The sequence below is a fragment of the Onychomys torridus genome, chromosome 18, assembly GCF_903995425.1.
Source record: "Onychomys torridus chromosome 18, mOncTor1.1, whole genome shotgun sequence".
In the NCBI taxonomy this organism is placed as follows: Eukaryota; Metazoa; Chordata; class Mammalia; order Rodentia; family Cricetidae; genus Onychomys; species Onychomys torridus.
In genome coordinates, this window is record NC_050460.1 from 54,905,882 (window position 1) to 54,927,086 (window position 21,205).

The 21,205-nt window shown below is 36.9% G+C and overlaps 1 protein-coding gene across 1 annotated transcript in view; it reads left to right on the forward strand.

The window, feature by feature from the left end:
- Positions 1-21,205, forward strand: part of Pcdh15 (protocadherin related 15) — a 1,427,876-nt gene that overhangs the window by 274,169 nt on the left and 1,132,502 nt on the right. The gene's annotated exons all lie outside the window — the stretch shown is intronic.

Here is a 21,205-nt window from a genome sequence, read left to right on the forward strand (position 1 = left end):
TCTAGAGAAGATGTTTCATTACAAGCTTTTTAGAATTAATTTTAGAACTAAAACAAGCATGGAGTTGCATTTCTGTTCCTAAGGAACACATTACAAGTCCATGCAATATGGAATCATTCTCAACAATTTGCTGGTGTGACCAGTCTCTTGGAGACTCCAGGATCAGCTTGGGTGGGTTGGGGGTGGAATGGAAAGGGAGAGTAATGAAGAGATGTCTTGATTGAGGGGGCAGCATTCCAAGGTTAGGGAGAAATCTGGTGCCATGGAAACTCCCAGGATGACCCTAGCTAAGACTACTAGCAATAGTGGGGAGGGTGCATGAACTGGCCTTCCCCTATGATCAGATTGGTGAATACCCTTATTGTCATCAGAAAACCTTCATTCAGTAACTGATGGAAACAAATGCAGAGATCCATAGCCAAGAAATGGGCCAAGCTCTGGGAATCCTGTTGAAGAGGGGGAGGAAGGCTTTTATGAGCCAGGGTGGGTCAAAGTCATCACAAGGGAACCCACAGAAACAACTAACCTGGGCTCATAGGAGTTCACAGAGTCTGGACCCACAGCTAGGGAGCCTACACGGGACCAACCTAGGCCCTCTACATATATGAAACAGGTTTCTGTTTGTGGGATTCCTTGCAGTGGGATCAGGGCCTGTCCCTAACACTTCAGCTTGCTTTTGGGAACCTATTCCACATACTGAGTTGCCTTGTTCAGCCTTAATATAAGGGGAGGAGCTTATCCTACTTCAACTTGATAAGCCATGCTTTTTTGACACCCATGGGAGTCTACCCCTTTCTGAACAGAAACAGAGGAGGGGTTGTGGGGAGTAGAAGGGAGGCAGGGGAGGGAGAACAGGAGGAGAGGAGGAAGGAGAAACTGTGTTTGGGATATAAAACGAATTAAAAATTTTAATGAGCAAAAAGATTAGCAGTGTGCTATTGGACTGGAATTGGACAAAACACAGACCAAAGTTTGCTGAGAGTAGAATTATGTAAATTAATAATTTACTTGTGTCATTCACCAGTTAACGTTCAGCTTTTGAATTCTACTTTATAAAGATGTTTGAAAATCAAAGTGTGTGTGTGTATGTGTGTGTATGTGTGTGTATGTGTGTGTGTGTGTGTGTGTGTGTGTATGTGTGTTCTGTCTTCTTTATGTGGCAAAACATAACAAGCCCTGTTGCCCTTGTTTGTTTCACAAAGTTGGAAGGTAAGTCCCTATTGCTAAAGACACCATGTGTTTCAGACCCAAGGCCCAGAGACCCTTGAGCTGAAACTGACCTGGAAACCTTCTTCCTGGAGACTAATTTTCATGGCACCAGAAGGGAATAGGCAAAGTTCCAAAGGAGAAAAATAACCAAGAGTACTACTCTGCTGTGACACCAATGGACCTCAGTAAGCAGGACAGCAGGATAACCTTAATGGGGCAGTAGTGGCACACATACTCTGGCAGCAACCAACAGTTCCTTCACTGGACTAAGACCCATTCAACCTGCCTGGTACAGGAAAGCAAGCCAATTGCTCAGATACAGGGAAGTAAGAGATATTGGAAGAGAACCTACAAACAGCAATTTACTAAACCTCTATCACACTTAACTACATTCTGTATTTGCCTCTATACCCAGAAAGAAGGGAAAGTTATGCAATTATAATCTCAAAAATAAGTACCTTAAAAATAGAAAAGAAAATAAGTAACCAAAACTCAGAAAAAGAAAATGGATACTCCTATGGGAAATTTAAATTTTTTTGTTTTGTTTTCAAATGAGAAAATATGTCTTAAGAATGGGAGAATATGGGGAAACCTTGACAGGAAAAACGAGATTTGGATGGACTCACAATGGCTGTGGGTTTGGGTGATTTGATGGGTGTTTAGAGTCTTTCTAGCTAAAGGGATGAGTCATATGATTCATCTCAAGCAAGACAAGCAACTGGACCTATCAGAAGTGGTGTAGTAATCCTCTTTGTGTCGTTTTAGATTTCTGTATTTTATTTCCTATGTGTATGAGTGTTTTTCCTGCATGTACAATTGTGCATGACTGATGCCTGAGGCCAGAAGAGGGTGCTGGATCCCCAGATACTACAGTTACAGATGTTTGGGAGCTGCCCTGTGGTGGTGGTGGTGGTGGTTGGGGACAGACCCAGGCCTCCTGCAAGAGAAGCTGGTACTCCTCAATGCTAAGCAGCTCTCCCCTGTGGGGTGCTGCTGCTCCTGTGTGATATAGTTCTACAGTGAACACAAACCTTCTCTTGGAGGAAAAACACCAGCATCAATTGCTGTCAGCATTTTCATTCCAGTGATTTCCTCCAAAAGGTTGACTCTTCAGTGTATCTTGCCTCTTGTATGAATCCCTTAATTCATGGTATGTCTTTACCAAGTTTGGCAATTTGACTCTAAAACAAATTACAGGTTTTAATATAAACATATATAAAAACTTGAATAATTTTCTTAACTGTTGTAACTTGAGGATATTCTGAAATTTGAATGCATTAAAATTGAGATTTGCAAAGAAATACCTAAAAGAGCACCCATTTTGAGTGAGTCTTTAACCTGTGATTACTGGGTGGATCTCAGAGTATTCCCATGTGAAAATGTGCAACTCTTTCAGTTTCTCTCAAAGTTAAGCAGCTTTATCTCTAGATTGATGTGTATGGCCCCATCTACATTACTTTGTGACTTTTATTCACTTGCTGGGATTGAAAAAAAAAAAAAAGAAATATATTGCTTTTCATGTAGACTGACTTGCAAGTGGAACATGTCCCTGAGTTCAAAATAGTCAGAACAAGTGTGTAAATTCTTTTTTTCATTTGTAACTATAATGAAATTCAAAATAAATATCTTCAAATAACTTTAGCAGTGTGCCTTAACTGAAAACTGGAATATTTGGTGGGGGTGGAGGAGTGGCAGAAAGCAGAACAGTTGAAGGGAGGTTGAGATACCTAACCTATAGTTATTTCATGTAATAAAAGATCTTTATCAAATTTTGGCACTGTGATCCTAATTCTGAGAAAGACTCATAAATAGAAGGTGTTGACACATTATGCTTCTCCCTTCCTAGAATCCTGGTTTTCACAACAGGGCACATTCTCTCTCCTCATGCCCAACCCCCCTGCACAGCAGTTATAGAAGATATGATGTCAGGGCTCTGTTGATGGAGAGTCCAGGTTGATTGCTCCATGACTCTCCTTTTATGCTCAACTGTTGCCTACTCACGAATCCTGAGTTGTGTTTCAAGAAGAAAATAGTTGATCATTCTGTCAAATAAATTAATTCATGTCTTTCAAATTTAGCCTCACATAAATTATCAGGATGTGGGCAGAATATAGCTAGATCATGTTCAAAATCATCAGATGAATGGCCTGCAACTCAGCTGTGAACAGAGTCTGTATTTGCCTCTGAAATATCTTGAAGCAGGCCTTGCATGTCTGCATTACCCACATTATTATAACTGTTTATTATTATTAAACTGTATCTCAGAACAAGTGACACAGTAATTACATAAAATTTTTATAAATAGTTTAAAACAATATTCTACACTGAGTCATTTAGAAACAAATTTTGTTTCTATTTAGATAATTTTTAAGCTTACAATATTGCTAGTTTTTCTGTAATTCTTTGTATTTTCATTATTATAGACTAAAATGATAACAATAGATTACTACAATTGATTCGAGGAATTCTATAATCTCTGAGAAAAATAAACAGATAATTTATTAAGTTCACAGTACAGATTAGATTAAGAAACAAATGGTCACAGGGAGGTGGACAAACCTTAGTAGTGTAATAATTTTTTAAAAGTTAAAAGGAAACCAATCTATTATTATTGAAGTGTGTATCAAAATTAACGTTGATTTTGTGAAAGAAAATTTGATTCTCTGACAATGAGAAAGGAATTTAAAATGTAAAACAGCCTGTATATCAATTCATAAATATCTGATGTTTCAGCAGGAATGTAAAGATCTAAAAATAAACCTTATATCACAAGACACAGACATGGCAAGACTGGCTTTTCATATTTGAGGTACACATAAACATTTTATATATGATATTTCTATTTATTATTTTTTCATTAGAGGAGTAACATATCCTTAATTCCCTCAATTTAGAAGTTCCCATTCTTTCACTTTTTGCTTTAGGATGCTAAAAAGTAAATATATTTCTAAGTGCATGTACTGACTTTTTCCTCTTGCCTCTCACTGTTTCTCTGGTACGAATTCAGTAATCTTCATTTTCTCCACCCCTCTTCAAAGTGGCTTCCTCCATTTTGTAGTTGTTTTGAACCACTGTGCTCTGGCAGCCATTTTTTCACATTGCTCCCCTCCACTCATCCTTGAAAATGCCCCTGAAAGGATCTACACATGAGATCCTGCTTCTATGAGAAGGTCTCTGTCTGATTATGTGCTGAGATGCTCGACATTTTCTTAATTGTAATTCAGAGCTAAGATCTCTTTTCTGAGGTCTAGATGCTAATAGCTTTAGAGAATATCCCAAACTCAGCAATTCAAGTTATTTTTGCCCTTGCATATATTTTTAGAATATATCTCAGGGGGACCATACCATGGGTGATTTGCCAAGCACATTCCCTAATTTCTTTTTTAAAAATTCTAGAATTATAATGAATGTAGAAGTCACTTACTAACAAGATTTTTTGAAAAATACTATTTTAACACAAAATACAGTATCATGTCAAGTTCAATTGAAATATGATAGTGAAGGGCAGGGTTGGTTCTTTGATTTAGATGTATTCTGTTGAGAAATTCCCACCCAATTTTGAACAACTGATAAATTTTGTTTCGACTATTCTCTAAACATTTGATCCATCATTCCCATTTAATATATGTTTGTGAAGTTATTTATAAACTCAACAATATTTCAGAAATATTAACAGAAGGCTAAATAATTTTTGTATTTAAAGATATCCCTTATGCCTTCTATTGAGAATAATGGATATAGTGTTTTTGCCAATGGTGGTGGTCATCTAAAGTAAGAATGTGGACATGACTTAAGTCTCATTTCTGCTAAACTTCAGTAGTACTTTGAAATTCTCAAAGTACATTTGTCATGTTGACAAAACGTATCCCCAAATGTGCTTCCTCACTCTATGAATGGAATATTGGTGTTCTGAGAGACACAGTATCTTTCCCAGGGGTGGTCTGCAGGGTATGAAACTGGATCACGGTGGTTTAAGCTCACTGAGGCTCTTCTGCCAGACACTTTGTTGGACCCTGAGGATGTGGGAATTGGTCACATGCAGTCCCTTTTTTTTTTTTTTTTGTCTCTCTTTTATAATGGCAAAGGCTGTTCTGTGCCACAAGGGATTCATGTGCCCAGAAGCCCCAGTTGGCTTCAGATTTTCACTCTTGGATCAGGGTAGTATTGCTCTGCCTTTCTCTGCCTCTGTCCCTGACTGGCAGGAATGTATTAGGAGTGAATCTGAAGTATTTCTTCATGGCCTTGAACTCTGATGATAGACCCTCAGTTCCTATGCTTTGCTTAATCCAAGAGATTGCAATTGAAATCAAATTGTGGAGAAAAGAAGAGCTAATTGTGTGAATTTGAGGAATGAGCTAGGTATTTATTCATCCCCACTGACTCAGGCCGTGGCAGTCTAATACAATGCCTCTGTGCAGCTGTGCTCCCTAAATGAGCCCAGGAGCTGTTCTGAGTGGCTGTTGGAGTCAAAGCCACTTTAATGCCTCTCTACATTCTTTATGCTTGTTGAAGATTTTAGAATGTGTTTGGTTTTTAAAATAGCCAGGAATAAGCCCTCAACTTTTATAACCTTTTAAATTCTATTTCATTATACATTTTAATTATAATTATATCACTCTCCCCCCTTCACTTACATCCATCCAATCCCTCCCAAGTCTCCTCCCTCCAATTCTTCCCATACCTCCCCACTCTTAAATTTTCTTCTTTCATTATTATGGTTAAAATCTGCTGGTCCGCTTTTGTTGTTTATAGTGTATGGTTTTCAGGATGGCCAGTTGGCATTAAATAAATAACAACAGCGCTCATCCCTGGGAGAGGATAACTCTCTCTTAGCAGTCATGAGTTGCCTATAATTTCCTGTCCAGGCATGTGTCTCAGTGAGAACCCCCTCCTTTTTGCTTGGCATGTTTATGAATTTATATTCAGGACTTTATTTCAATAATGAATATTTGAAGGAAAATGTTGAAAGTGTATATTGTATTATCTTGTAGAACTTAACAATAATATTCTATAATCATAAAGTAAGATACCAAAGAGCCTTACAAATGAAAATAGAGAATATATCTAGATTTTTAACATAGAGATTGTGCCCTGATCTACACTGGTGGATTATTAGAAGAGAAAGAGTAAGAATTTCAAATCCTCTTCTGGTGCAGGGTGCAGCACTTATTAGGTGCTTGTATGTATAAAAAAAAATTATATTAAAACTGCAAAGTTTTTATTTAGATCTTATTTTTTTTACTTTTAAAATGTTACATTTTATACATACATCTAGTTAATATCTTTTAACTAAATTCACCCCTTCTTCAATTTCTCCCATGTATCTTCAACCATTTTTCCTTCCCAACTTCATGTATTCCTTGTCTCTCTCATTCTCTGTGTCTCTCTCTGTCTCTGTCTCTCTCTGTGTCTAGTTAATACCCACTGAGTCAATTTAGTGCTGCCTTATGTGCACAATTGTGTGGCCATCCAACATGAGCATCTTCTCTGGGCCCATATCCTTAATGAAAACTGATCTCCCTACCCTAGCAGCCATCAGTTATTGATAACTCTTCAGAAAGAGGTGGGATGTTAAGAACCCTTCTAGGGACTCTATGTTGGGATTTGAGCTTACTTAATATTTTTTGCCAGTCTTATTCACATAGTCACAGCCCATTGTGACATGTGTGCAATTGTACTGTTATCACTAGCAAATACAATTTTTTAAAAATATATTTTCATTTTTAAAATAAAATTACATCATGTTTTTCTTCCTGTTACTCCCTCTGACCTTCCTCCATGCACCCCATCTTGCTCTCTCTGAAATTGTTTCTGTTCTTTTAAGTGTAATACACACACACACACACACACACACACACACACACACACACACACACGCAAAATATTCCTAAAAATAAAAAATGCAATCTTATCAGTCTGTATAATGTTATTTGTATGTGAACGTTTTCAGGACTGACCATTTGGTATTGAGTAACCAATATGGGGGCTCTTCCCCGGGGAAGACTTTTCTCCCACTCTCAGCATTTCTTAGTCACCTGTAGTTCTTTGTCTAGGGTAGAGGTTGCATTACCCTTCCATGTTAGCATATTTATTGGTGTAAATACAGAAAATAAGTGACCATGTGGTGGCCCCAGACAGCTGATACATCTACAATGTAAGTCTTAGGAATCGTAGCAGTGAGGGAGGAGAAAGATAGTGAAAGCCAAAGGAACAGGGAGTTTGCTTTGAAATTTTATCTCCTAGAAATTACTCATGATGTCTCCTCCACATGACAAAAGCTATTCCACTGCAGTTGCCCACCAACTCTGTTTCATACAGTTTTGTTTCCCTTTCTTCTGAGCCTAGGAGAAAGGGGGGAAGGTAGATGTCCCATTCAGACTTTAGCACCCCAGTGTCTCTCTTTTTCTACACGTTGACTGGTTGTTCATCTCCATGTTAATCTTTGCCATGTTGTAATATGAATCAACTCTAATGAAGACTGGAACTGTACTAATGCATGGAGAAAAAGCTAAGAGCCTGGGAAGCAGTGTTTACTATGTTTGTGTTGCAAATTGATAGCATTAGATTCTCCCCTAGAACTTATGTCCTAGCCAGCTACACGTCTTTGGCTCTGTTAGTGGTACCAGGCAGGGGTTCCATCTTGAAGAGTAGGCTTTCAGTCTATTTAGAAAGTTATTGTTTACTACCATAACATTTTTGTCACAATTTTAGCAGTGGGCATATCTTGCCAGGCCAGTCATTGTTGTATCTCTCAGGGGTCAAAAGATTCTTGATGACTCTCCATCCCTTCACCTATACATAGAATACACCAGTACAATGAAAGCTAGTCAATTGGGGTGAAGCTTTCAGATGTGAACAACTAGAGAGAGAGTTCGATGCTCTGTGACATATACATGTTGTATCTATACTAAAATGTCTTATTGTCAAATTCTGGAAGGTAAACAAGAATAATGGCAATAGTCTATAATGGTTTTTGTTGGGGATTCATCTGCAAAACCACATTGACCAACAAATCAAAAAGAGGTAAGTCATACTAACACTGAACTTTTTATTTGATTGCCTATAGTGTCAAGGGAAGGCATTGTCCCTGTTATAGGGAAACTAAATTTAAACCCTTTTTATATATGTAAATGTATTTCATGAAGGTTTCTTAGTAGTGGATTTCCATAGATTTTTATTGTGAGTTTTCCTTTCCCACACTGAGTCTTCTTCTCTTGCCCCCAGCCCATATTATTTATCTGTTCCTTTTCTTTCATCTGTGGTTAGTGAGCTTTGTATCATGAGATGTGTTTATTTAAATACAGTGCCCATAGAAGGCAGGATGCTAGTAAAGGAACATGGGGAGGTTCCAAGGGAGGACAATAGAAAGCAGCTGGTATTAAAGGGCAAAGAAGAATAAACTATGCACATTTGATAAAAAAAATAATATAAAATCCTAAACAGAGGGACACACTGTGAACACAGACTGAAAAGTTCAGCACTGTGATTAAGTTAATGTTCCACAATCGATTAAATCATTAACATAATTCTCATGAAAAAAAAAAAAACAAATGTATGTGCAGGTTCAAATTAAATTTCCAGCCAATTTTAGACAGCCCCATCCTAAAATTTATGTGAAATGTCAGTGAAAGCATGAGGGCTTGCAGAATTTTGAAAGAGAATAAATATAAGATGCCAGTCCACCTGGCTTCAATGCTAATTGTCCAGTTACAGTGATCGATACAGTAGCTTTGGCAGAAGGACAGAAACTTGGGTCAATGAAACAAAATAAGAAGCTCAAACATTCCCACAAAGTGTTACAAACTGTTTTTGAGAAAAATGCAAGACAAACTCACTATAGAAAAAGAGTCTGTCATAAACTCATACTGAGTTTAAATACACAAAAATTTAGCAGGATCATACACTATTCAAAAATGAAAATTGATTATGAACTATACTGTATAAATGTAGTTTAAAAAAAGAGAAAAAAGTATCCAGGATCTTATATATCATACAGCAACATCAAAAAGCTGAATCACACATCAAAAGCTGATTCTATGGTAGGGACTGGAAAATGGCTCAGTGGTTAAGAGCATTGGTTTCTCTTTCAGAGGACCAGGTTCATTAAGGAGCACCCACATGGCAGCCTACAACTGTAATTCTAGTTTCATGGGATTTGGTGCCTTCTTCTTGCCTACAAGAACATGGCATGTACATGATCACAGGCATAGCATGTTGGCAAAATACTTGTATACATAAAATAAATATAATTAAATATTTTTAAGACAAAGTTATTAAAGGAAGGTTAATTGTTGGAGTTCATCAAGATTAAAAACCTTTGCTTTGGGAAGCTGAATAGATAAATCAGCAGATAAGAGAACTGGTTTCTCTTTCCAAAGACTCATAGTCAATTCCCAACACCAACATGGCAGCTCACAACAATCCACAACTCCAGTCCCAAAAGATCCAATGACGTCTTCTGACTTGCTCTGGTACTATATGAATGTGATGTGCGTACATTCAGGCTAAATGAAGGAAAAAAGAAAAACCTACAGATTATGAGAAAATGTTTCTAAATCTCAATATCTGCCTGAGTGCTGATATCTTATAAAATATTTCTGAATACTAAACAATGAAAAATCTTTGGTGCCATCTATGATTTCTTGGTCTTACAATCTTTCTGTCTTCTCTTCCACATAGTTTCCAGAGCCCCTGGGGGAGAGTCTTGTTGAAGACATACCATTAGGAACAGAAGTCTCCTAAGTCTCTAACTCTCTATACATTGTCCAGCTTTGTATCTCTGTGTTAGTTCTCATCTGTATTAGTCTCCCATCAGTAGAAAGCTTTTCTGATGATGGGTATATCATTAGAGGTAGTTTTATTGCTATGTTCCTTTTAGCAGAATAATAGTACTACAATGTCCCTGAAGCCCATGGCCTAGCTAATCTCATATTCTTGGACACTTTAGCAGATTCAAGCATGGGTTCCATTTCAGCAAGTGGGCCTTAAATCTGATCAGAAATTGGTGGGTTACTCCTGTAACTTATGTGCCACTATTATGCCAATGTGTCTTGAAGGTTCGTACCTAAGTTGATACAGATTATTACTTTTCCCCTATGGTAGCATGTATGTTTTGTTTTGGTTTTATTTTTTTTGTCTTATTGCTTTTTATTGTTGGTTTTGTTTGATTGTTTTATTGTTTTTCAGAGAGAGAGAAAAATTGGTATTGTAAGGAGATGGGGAGGATTAGAGAGGTGTTAGGATAAGGAAAAGAATTTGATAAAATACATATTGTATGAAAAAGACTTAAAATAATAAAAAGAAAAATTGTCATATAACGAGAGAAAGACAGGAACAGATACTTCACTGAAAAGCTAGGCTACTGTGCAGGTGGAAGGTGTTGAACTCCATTGATATTTTAAAAGCTTAATACAGTTAAACTTATGGTGAGACTCTGCCACCCCTCTGAGAATGCCTGAGATGAGTAACCATGAACCCTGAACCCAGGCAAGGATGCAGAGAAGGGAACTTGCTTAAAAGTGGCCTTTGGGAATATCAAACAATGTTGCAATCCTGGACAACCATTGGCTGATTTCAAATCTCCACTGTGTCAACTGTCTCTGTGACTTGCACTAGGTGAATTGCCTGACAGAAAACAAGACACAGATATCCCCCCCTCCCCCGGTGCCTTGGATTTTAGCAGTATGTTCCAGTTGCATTCCTTTGGTGAATGCATCTTGCCAGCATGTCTGTGGTTGGCTTCACTGAACAATGAGGCAACAGTGATGGGGCAGAGCTTATGAGCTAATCTAGTATTAAACTTGAATGATTAGTATGGGGCCCCTAAACTTAGACAGTTTGATGATAAACTCAGGTCACTATCTGGGTGTTGGTGTCCATATGGCTTATAAAGGGGACAGTACTTTGCACTCTTACTGTGTGTATTCTCCTTACTCATCAGATAAGATGTTCTCTGATAAAGGCTGAATTTATCTAGAAGACTCTTGGATTGTGTTGTATACACTAAAATTATACACTTTTGGGTAGAGAAGTGCATCCAATTGTGGTTGCAATTTCAGTGGCTATAACAAAATATTTCAGAGGCAACTGGAAGTTAAATTGTGATTAGAAAGCCAAAGTATTTAAAATATAATCTCAGACTTTTGCATATTAAATTAAGGCAGTGGCAAGCAGTAGTGGTGCATGCCTGTAATCCCAGCACTCGGGAGGCAGAGGCAGGTGGATCTCTGTGAGTTCAAGGCCAGCCTGGTCTACAGAGCTAGTCCAGGACAGGCTCCAAAGCTATGGCGAAACCCTGTCTCACAAAACCAAAACAAAAAAAAATTAAAATAATAAATTAAAATAAGTTAAGGCAGAAGAATTTTTCAAAGTATTAAGTTTATTTAAATCAAATCATGGAGATACATAACTATGGAGTTTGCTGATATGTAGTAGGCTAGCAGGCATGTATTTGGATGCAAAATGTTTTGATATTGTAACTGAATTGCCCAACTTTTCATTCTGACGTGATGTATCTTTAACTCCTTAATATCAAGACTTATGTTCTTGGGGTCTGTTTTGTGCAGATAATTCTTCCTGTGAAAGACTTGATAGTCTTGCCGGTTGTCAGTTAGTTTGCCCTAAATTGAAGGCTTGCCAAGATTAGTGAGCATCTGCAGACCTGCTCACCTCCACAGAGTTCTACCGAGATCTGAGATCTGTCATTAGGTTAAGGGCACTAGGGTTATAGCTTCTTTCCTTTAGAATAATAAAGTTATTTCAGAGATTTGACAAAGGATGGAAAACTGTTAATTAAATTCCAAAAACTGCCAGATAAAGATACTACCAGCAAATGTGGAACTCCTCTCTGTACCACCTCCAATTACTTGCCCACCCACTGTCCTGCTAGCCAGGAGTTCAGCACATTGATTCACATTAAGAAGAACATCATTTATAATGAATTTGAGGAGAGAGATATAAGGTAGAGAGAGGTTGGGTTGAAATCTTCTCACACTTATCTGCAGATTGACAGTTAAAAACCTGTGAGTTAAAGCCACATGGCAGGATATATTAATTGTGTTTCAGACTATCAATTTATTCATCACCATGGAGAATGAGGGTTTGTATGTTGTTTCTGTTTCTTCAAGAAAGGAAAAGGTTACTACAGATGTTAGTTTATCAGGAAGAAACAACTTTCTATTTTAATGTTAGAAATAAATTATAAAATGTCCAACCTAGGCTAAAGATTGATTATACATTGAACATTATACACTTACATTGGTATAAGACTTTGTTCTTAAGTGTACAGTGGATGCTGAGATTCCTGGCATTATGCACTATCGATGGTCCTACCAACATTGACCCTCCATTATACCTTAAACATAAAGATATTTCTTTTCCATTTTCAGAGTACAAGTGCCCCCAGCCTAGAACTTCCCATCTTTTCCTACAACACTAATAATCATCGGTTGTTTGAGGTTGTGCTCAGAAAATATTATCTCAAAACATTTTCAGGAGACAATCTTAATGATTCTTGAGGGTGATAAATGACCACCTTGTTTGAGTAGGATGTTTGCTCAAAATCCATTGAATTCAATGTGAATAATAATATGTATTAATTTTGAAACCTAAATTAAAAATCAAGTCCATTTATGAAAAGATTTAAAATAAGTGTGTAGATGCTTTTGTGAGACAATGAAGATATGTGTGGTCTCTAACCCCACAACCTATGGGAAGAGTTTCTAAATATAGTACTTTGCTGAATAATTGGACTGATAGAACACTTCTTTCTTTATATTAATTTGTGGTTCCTGATACAATATTTTTAATGCCTTTTCATTTCTGGGCAAATACAGTAATAGAAATAGAGTTTGTTGTTCACAGTGAACCTAGTTTTGCCATTTCTGAATTAGCTATTGAGAGAAAACCTGCAGAGTGGAGGATAGAGGACAGAATGACCAACTATGTGATAAGAGAGTCCTAGCTTTCAGTCAGAGAATTTAAGGAGGAGCTGAAGCCTGGTATCAGTCACCAAGGGCCAATGAGTTGGCCAGTTTTGCTATGTAATAAAATCTCCATAAGTCCCTATGTGATGAGGGCTGTTGGGTGTATAGTGGTGTCGTGTGGGTATGTGGGGCATCCATGAGAGGACCGATTACCCCACATTGTCCATGGTCCTCACCCTATCCCGCCCTGTGTTCCCTTTCCTCTCGCTGCTGTCCTGTTGTATAGGGAGAACTAACTCTAACTATCTATGGTAAAGAACTCCCTAGAGTGTGTGAGCCTCTGTAGTTAACTATGAGACTAGAGAAAATGGGTATGGGGAAGCCAGATTTAGTTCAGTTGATCAGAAACTCAAGTGACATTCTGGACTAAGACTGCTGTCCAAGGTGTTTCTGAAGGGACCTATCCTTAAACTCTGCATTATCACTATATGGATTCTCTTACTCATTAGTATTAAAATGTATGAGGTGCTGTTGGTGTCTGGAGGGGAGTATGTGTTGGGGAATCCCTAACCTTACAAACATGTCATAATAAGTACTGTGTGCAACTTTTTAAAGAGTTTTATTTTTCCATTTTACTTAAAATAGTATTCCATGGAGATGACTTAAGAAGGGAGAAATTTGCATTTCAACACCATTCTGACAGAATAAGAGAAAACCGATACATTCAAGCTCAATTTGGGTAAAGTGCTTGTCATCAGCCTGCCCCATGGAAAAGTAGAAGGATTAGAGATTTTGTAACATTTCTGTATACCAAGTCTTGTCATATTTCTTCAGCAATTCTTTTTATCACATCTCTTGTTTTACTCAGCAAATTGAAAGGGATCCATATCCTGCAAAATAGCAGCTACATACATGTTTATTCATATAAAATGGAGAGAGATGTTAAAGATGGATGTATTTTGGATAACTCTGATTCAGAGTCATTTTCATACATGTCCTAAATTACCAAAGGGGACTGTCAGCCTCTCGACTTCAGGATAGCAGCTTAAAACACCAATACTTAAAGATAATTTTATTTAATAGGGAAAAGGGTCTACTATTACTGTTTTATTTTATTTTAATTGTTTTGTTTGATTCTCAAATTGGACTGCAGAACTCCCCCCACATGCTGGGCATGTGCTTTCCACAGACCTGCTCCCCTCTCTATAATAAAATAAAAAGACATCTAGCTAATGTTGACATTTCTACCTTCCATTTAAAGCTAAAACTCATTGTGTATTTTAAAACTCTTCAAATATAGTGGTATGCATGTGTGCATGCATGTGTGTGTGTGTGTGTGTGTGTGTGTGTGTGTGTGTGTGTGTATGTTTCTGTGGCACACACTTGTGTCAAGGTATATGTATGTGAGTTCATGTGAAATGCAGAGGCCAATATAGATTGCCATACTACTATTTTGAGACAGCATCTCTCAGTGAACTATATCCCACCAAGTAAGCTAAGATGGCTGGCCAGTGAACCACAGGGATCTACCTCACTCCATCTCCACAGAGCTATGATTATAAGTATCTTCTATCATTCTAGAAATTTCTATGTAGAATCTAAAGATTTAACTCAGGTCCCCATATTTGCAACGTAAGTACTCTGCTGAATCAGGTATTTCCCTTGCCCCCAAATATAGTCTGGACAGTTTTGTTTCCTTAACCCTCATTCAGAATACAAATATTATATGTGGGAGGTAGAATTTACTAGTTCATATACCAAAAATGTAGATCTTTTGATCTAATGGCTTCTTCCATCATCATCTAGCATGGGATATTTAGTAAATATTAAAAATATATACACAAATGGACATACTAAAGAGCTCTTATACATGTGCAAATGCATTTTTAGTTAGTTGTCTATGAAGCCAACTGAGCACAGACTTGCTGAGTCAACTTGGAACAGAGGTTAAGTGAAGCCTCCTTTCTCCAAGAAGACCCTACCTCTTATTTCACACTGTGAAATAAAATGTTCTAATCAATAGCTTTTATATATTAGCACCATGCATCTCTACTAATGGAAAAAAAAAGTGCCTTCTAGTTCCAAATATGAAATAAATGAATGTACTATTTTAGGCAAATACTAAGGGAGTAATGATAGGTCTAGTTTTAAATCCTGGTAATGATTTGAGACCTTAAAAGAAAATTGAAGGTTTAACAAATGGGTCCTAAAATAGTAAGACTATTAAATCTGTACTTGGTTCATACAAATGCATGATAAGAAATATGTAATGAAACTTGGGAGAGTGGGAGGAGGTAGGGAAAACTATTCTTCATCATAGCTGGGGAAATAGGATGTATCTAATTTTTCTTTATAAAGTATGGATGTAAAAGATCTGAACTGTGACTGATGGGTCAGTTCAACACAGGACAACGGGGTCCTTTGGCCTCTGTCTAGGTAAGGTTTTAAAATTCTATTCTGTAAGCATCAGCCTGCAAATTTCCCTTTTTAATTTATAATTGCACCCTTGGTGACTCTAGAAATACCAACATAATTAGTACACAGTAAATATCTAGTGAATGAAAGAATTATACAGAAAGAGAAACTTGGAGATGATCATTTAAAAAATCAACAAGTTTGTCTTTCCTATTGAAAGTTAGTTCTGTACAATAAGCACACATAAATACATTGACAGATAATAGCGTCATTTCCCCTTGTTCAAATACTGTGAATAAGAAGAGAATATAAAAATTATCTAAGGAAAATTTTGTTTTGGAAGCTGTAATCATGCTATGATATGGTTTTCATGCAATCATTTTTTATGAAGAGCTCCATTTCAGTACAGGATTAACCCATAAACTAAGAGTCAAAGGTTAACATAAATTCAGGATGTCTGCTGGTGTTTTTAGGAGGCTCCTGTGGATCTTCAGATTTTCATGTTTATAATGCAGAATTCATCTTTACTGCTATTGTCCTCTACTGCTTTTGATAATGCAGAAACGGAGACCATAGGTGAAAGAACTGCCCCAAGCCCCACGTCTATCTGGTACAGAACCTTAGGTTAAATGCCAGTATGTGCTTCACAAAGGCCTCCGCACTCAATAAAGCTGTTTGGCTCAGACAGGCGCTTTCCAATCTTCCATAAAGGCAATGAGCAGGCTGAAGGGCTTACCCTTCTGCACTGGACCTCTAACCATCCTGAAAGAATCCCTGCTTTGTGGCTGTTCCCCACTACCGTCCACTGTTCAGAGGTTGGAGAGGCTAGTCTTGGAGGCCCTAGATCAGTTACTCATTTATTGGTGTGGTCATTAAAAAATTTGTCTTCAGTAAATATTTACTAGTCTGTTGTATATTGCACATTACACCTCATTTTACCCAGGGAGCTCTACTACACAAATGTGTAAGGAAATAATAGTAATTCACCAGCAAAATTGAACACAAGTAGTGAATGTAAGTTTAAGAAGTAAGGAGACCAAGGATAAGCTGCAATAACAAAACAGAATTAATTTCTAATATAGCTATACATTTTCAGCTAAAGAATGGTTGGAAAATGATAATGTAATAATTTACCTTATCATAAAATGTATTCACAGTGTCCGAAATACAAATTTATGCATGTTGAAGAACAGTTTAGAAAAATCAAACAATATATGATATGTGTATATTAAAATACTGTTTAATCATCTTTTTATTAGCTTTTTTATGTTTGGTCACTATAAATATATACCTATAGTAAATAGCTAAGAAAAGGAAGGGTGTATAAATTGTTGAGAGATTAGATAAACACTGAATAGTATCTGATGCTTAATATATTCTGCATTCATGTTTGAAGAAACAACCCTTCCCCTATGTTCTCATGTTCTCATATTCTAAATTTTCTTATTATCTGTACCATATACTCACCATTTCTTTTGTTTGTTTGTTTGTTTTCTAAGTGCTGATTCTCAGCGAATATGAAGGAGAACCCAAATGTTGAACCACATAGTGTCCTTAAAGAATATCAGGAGTCTTTTAGCATCCATTTCTAGGCTGCTTTACTGGCCCATGATAATTATCTTTCTTGATTTCTTAACCAAAAGGCAGCTAATTGACTTGGGATGTGCAAAGCAAAATAGGAGTATTAAAGTCTAAAATTAAAAGGCATTCTAGAGAAGAAAATACTCCAGGGGAATGACCTAAGTGTTTTCCTATGGTAAAGATGGAATGGGTGACCGGCAGGCTTGGACTACTGGTGTATCATGAGAAATGGAAACACAATAGGTAAAAGCGCCTTGCAGAGGTCAAAAGGGTAGAATCACTTAATTCAGAGTTCTTGCGTAAACTCTGCCCTTGGCATCACAACTCATTCTTTTGAACGGAACATCATAGCTTCTGAGTGATGTGTTTCCTCTCTCTCTCTCTCTTTTTCTCCATGAATCTCTTTGAGGAAAAAAAGAAAAACAAACTGGGAATGTCCATTACTCATGGTAAAATTTGTCTTTATTTCCTGTAGAGCATTTGCCCTCAGTACAGTTTGTCTCAAAGGGAAATGGAGTGTCCTGTCTGTCTACCGTCCATCTGACCACTGCGTGGCTGTCTTGAACTGCTCCCCTGGAAGCCTTAGAAACATTCTCTAGGACCTGTCACCTCTCTTTATCACAGGTCTGAGAAGTTCTCTGAAGTACAGCACTCATGAGAGAGCTCAATGTTTTGATCAGAAAGCCATGGAGAACAGCCTATACTGAATGAGATTTCTGTGGGATTTTTACCCAAGTGTGCCATTAGGTATCACTGGATTTCACAAAAGAACTTTATGGAAATTCAGAGTCAAAACTCCAGCTTAATGCTGAAATATTATACAAAATATCTTATGAAAAGGTTTCTCTTGATTGGCCTATGTAACTGATCAAATATAGTAGTAACACACATCCAAATACAATTGTATCAATTATATTTGTGTCACTTTCTAACTTTGATAAATCCAGGTGGTTATTATTTTTCTACTTAGCTTCCAAAACATGCATCTTATATCTTATTCTACCTACTAGGCCATTAACTAAGAACCTTAAGGTGTATGTTTGTGATAATTGAAATATTGAGCATGGCACAGACATTCTCTGAAAAAAAAAGTTGGGAAAAGAAAAAACAAAAAAAAATAATTTAACAAAAAAATTGATATAGTGGATAATAAACAAGAATGGCTTAAAGACTGAGCACAGAAAGGATTCTGGAATTTAAGAAGACAATTGTTTCATGATGCTTGTCTCCTGGGGGTTTAGGGGTATGTGGCTAAATGTAGATAAGTGTGTAGTATTAAAAATATCTTTGGAGTGCAGATAGAGCTTGGTTAGGTTTTAAAGAGAGGAAGTACAAGGGGAAAGACCTGAGGGATGAGCCCAGATTCCAGGCTTGAATAACTGGCATAAGGAATGTCACTTTGTTGAAAAAGATTTTTGGAATGAACAGATACTAAGAAATAACACAGGCCAATAGGGAAAAAGTAAAGATAAGCAGGTGGGTTATTGCAATTTTTTCCTGATGTTATTGCACATTTTCTTTTTATAACCAAAAAGTCTGTAAGTCATGAGCAACTTGTTATTTAGGACAAGAAATAAAACTATGATATTTTAGAGAAATTTTCAAAATTGGACAAATGGAGTGTGTGTGTGTGTGTGTGTGTGTGTGTGTGTGTGTGTGTGTGTGTGTTTTAGCATTATACTCTCTTAGGTTTCCCTTAAGTTTTAAAAATACAGTATATGGTAACCTCCACCCATTTCTTCCATAACATCTGCCTACAGCCTGTTATGGCTAAGTTAACTTTTAAAAATCCATTATGCACTTCAAAATTAGTTCACTAATTGTGTTATCAGTGTGGAAGAATTGGCTACATTTCAGCATGAAATATAAATGGATCTAACTTTTCTCATTAATATTTGATGCTACATGGTTTAATTTTGAATTGAAGCAGAACCCTGAGGAGGTCCTGAAAGGATAATTTATAAATGTGAATTTAACCAAGAAATGATAAAGTAAATCTTAGCTTTAGTTCCTCTAGGTGAATGTGCCTTGCTCCACTTTATCAGTGTAGAGCATTCTGTTAAAAGTATTGTACCTCCATTACTATGGTATAGATTGAATTGGCACCTTCCTCTTCAGTATTATTTTCATTACGTGGCCTGTAAGGAATTATCAGAAGCCACATACATGCCAACCTTGACCACAGTCCTTGAAAGACAAGTTGGTTCTATTTAGGAAATAGAACCTTGGTGTTATTTGATGAACTTCTCCTGTTAGGTATCTCTACCTTGCCTGCCTTTTGTAGAAAATATTTTGTTTGAATTTTTAAAAGAAAATGAAGCATAAATAATTGACAATATAAACAAATTGTGTGTTATTTTATGTGAAATTATGGGAGCGGGTGATTATTTAGCTTAATATTTAGAAAATAGTACAATGGTCAGAATATCAAACCATGTTTTCTCAATTGAAAATTGGGTCTTGTAGAAACCCAATGTCTAGTGCAATAACTACAAAGAACATACCACCACCAGGCCACATAGATGGGAGAGAATCTCAGCACAGCTGCTCAAGGCTCTGTCCTATTTTTTCTTTTAACTTACAACTAACAGGAACTATTTATTTCAGTGGATGTTTTGTACATTTTTCTAAAACAAACAAACAAAACAAACCAGTATTGTAAATAGAACAAGCGCATGAGCTACAGAAATTCAAGCTATCAGGCTAAGAGCCTGGAAGCAAGCATGATGTCCTTCAAGTGAGGACTACATTAAGCCACATAAGCTGTAGAGAAGCAGTTAGAAAATGAGAATATAAGAAACCATGAGAATACTAACTAACCCACACCTTAAAGTTCTATCCACAAGAGATGAAATGCAAGAATCTGGTCATGTTCCTCCAACAGAAGTAGAGAATTTGTGTCTAGGGGATGGGTTGTGCTCCATCGCCACACTTTCCTCTCTGCTTGTTTACTCCACAGTCGCCAATCTGATGGTGTGTCTGTGAACCTCTGGTGCTCTCAGAGTGATGTTTCAGGACTTTAACAAGCCTTTCCTTGCATAGCCCCAGGATGCAGAGCACTAACCTTAGTTCTTAGGTAAGTTTTCAGGGGTGATAGGCTCAATGCCTCATATGTATATTAAACATTGATGCCCAAATTTGCTCATATTGCCATTTGTGAATATTTACTCCAAATCAATTGTCTAGATAAGGAAAGTTCTAGAATGCTAACGCTGCAGACTAAAATAAGGTTGTGTGTATAAAGGAAATGTTAAATGGAGTATACAAAGGAAGCTTCCTGTGTTAAGAGTGCAGGCTTGCCTCAGGCTCCCACACTATCGGAGAAGAGAGCTCAGACTAGTTCTTCTCAAGCTGACAGGAATTCTAATGTCTTGACATAGATCATGCACATGGACGAGGAAGAAGGTGAGATTCTCCCGCAATATTCTACTTCTCCTCTTCTGTGTGAATTCCAATTTTTTTCATCGGTTTACTTATAAATGTTCTTTGCAAAAGTCGTACATGCAGATACTTCAAATTAAAGACATTCACATTGAGAGGTTTTTTTAAATCCATTTTGGATAAAAATATCATCTTCTTTGATATACAGTTCTTTATTTTTTGAAGCAGCCATCCCGTTTTTATATGAACATAAATTAACACTATCTCATCACGTAGTGCTCATGTACAAATAAAAAAAATCAGATCTAAAGCATGAGAATACTATGGAACTAGAGGGATTTTCATCAATACAAAAGTAACATTGTTAAAGTTTTTATATATATATATCATGTGTGTATTAAGTACTTAATTTCTTTGTTAATTATACTTTTAAGAGCACTCTCTCCCACACATGAAATGACCTCCTTGCATGCCTTCTCATAGAATACCATTTAAAAAAAAAAAGTGAAGTTAATATCACTACTTGATTACCTTCATGGGTAACTCCTATAGATATGGTAAGGAACGGCAGGACCAGAAAAGCTGAGGATGATGGCAAATCCTATCAGTAGTCATTTGCCCAGGAATGATGTTTCCTCTATGTAAAATACAGCATTTTGTCCTAACGAACCTTCGGTGAGGTGGTGTCTCATCAC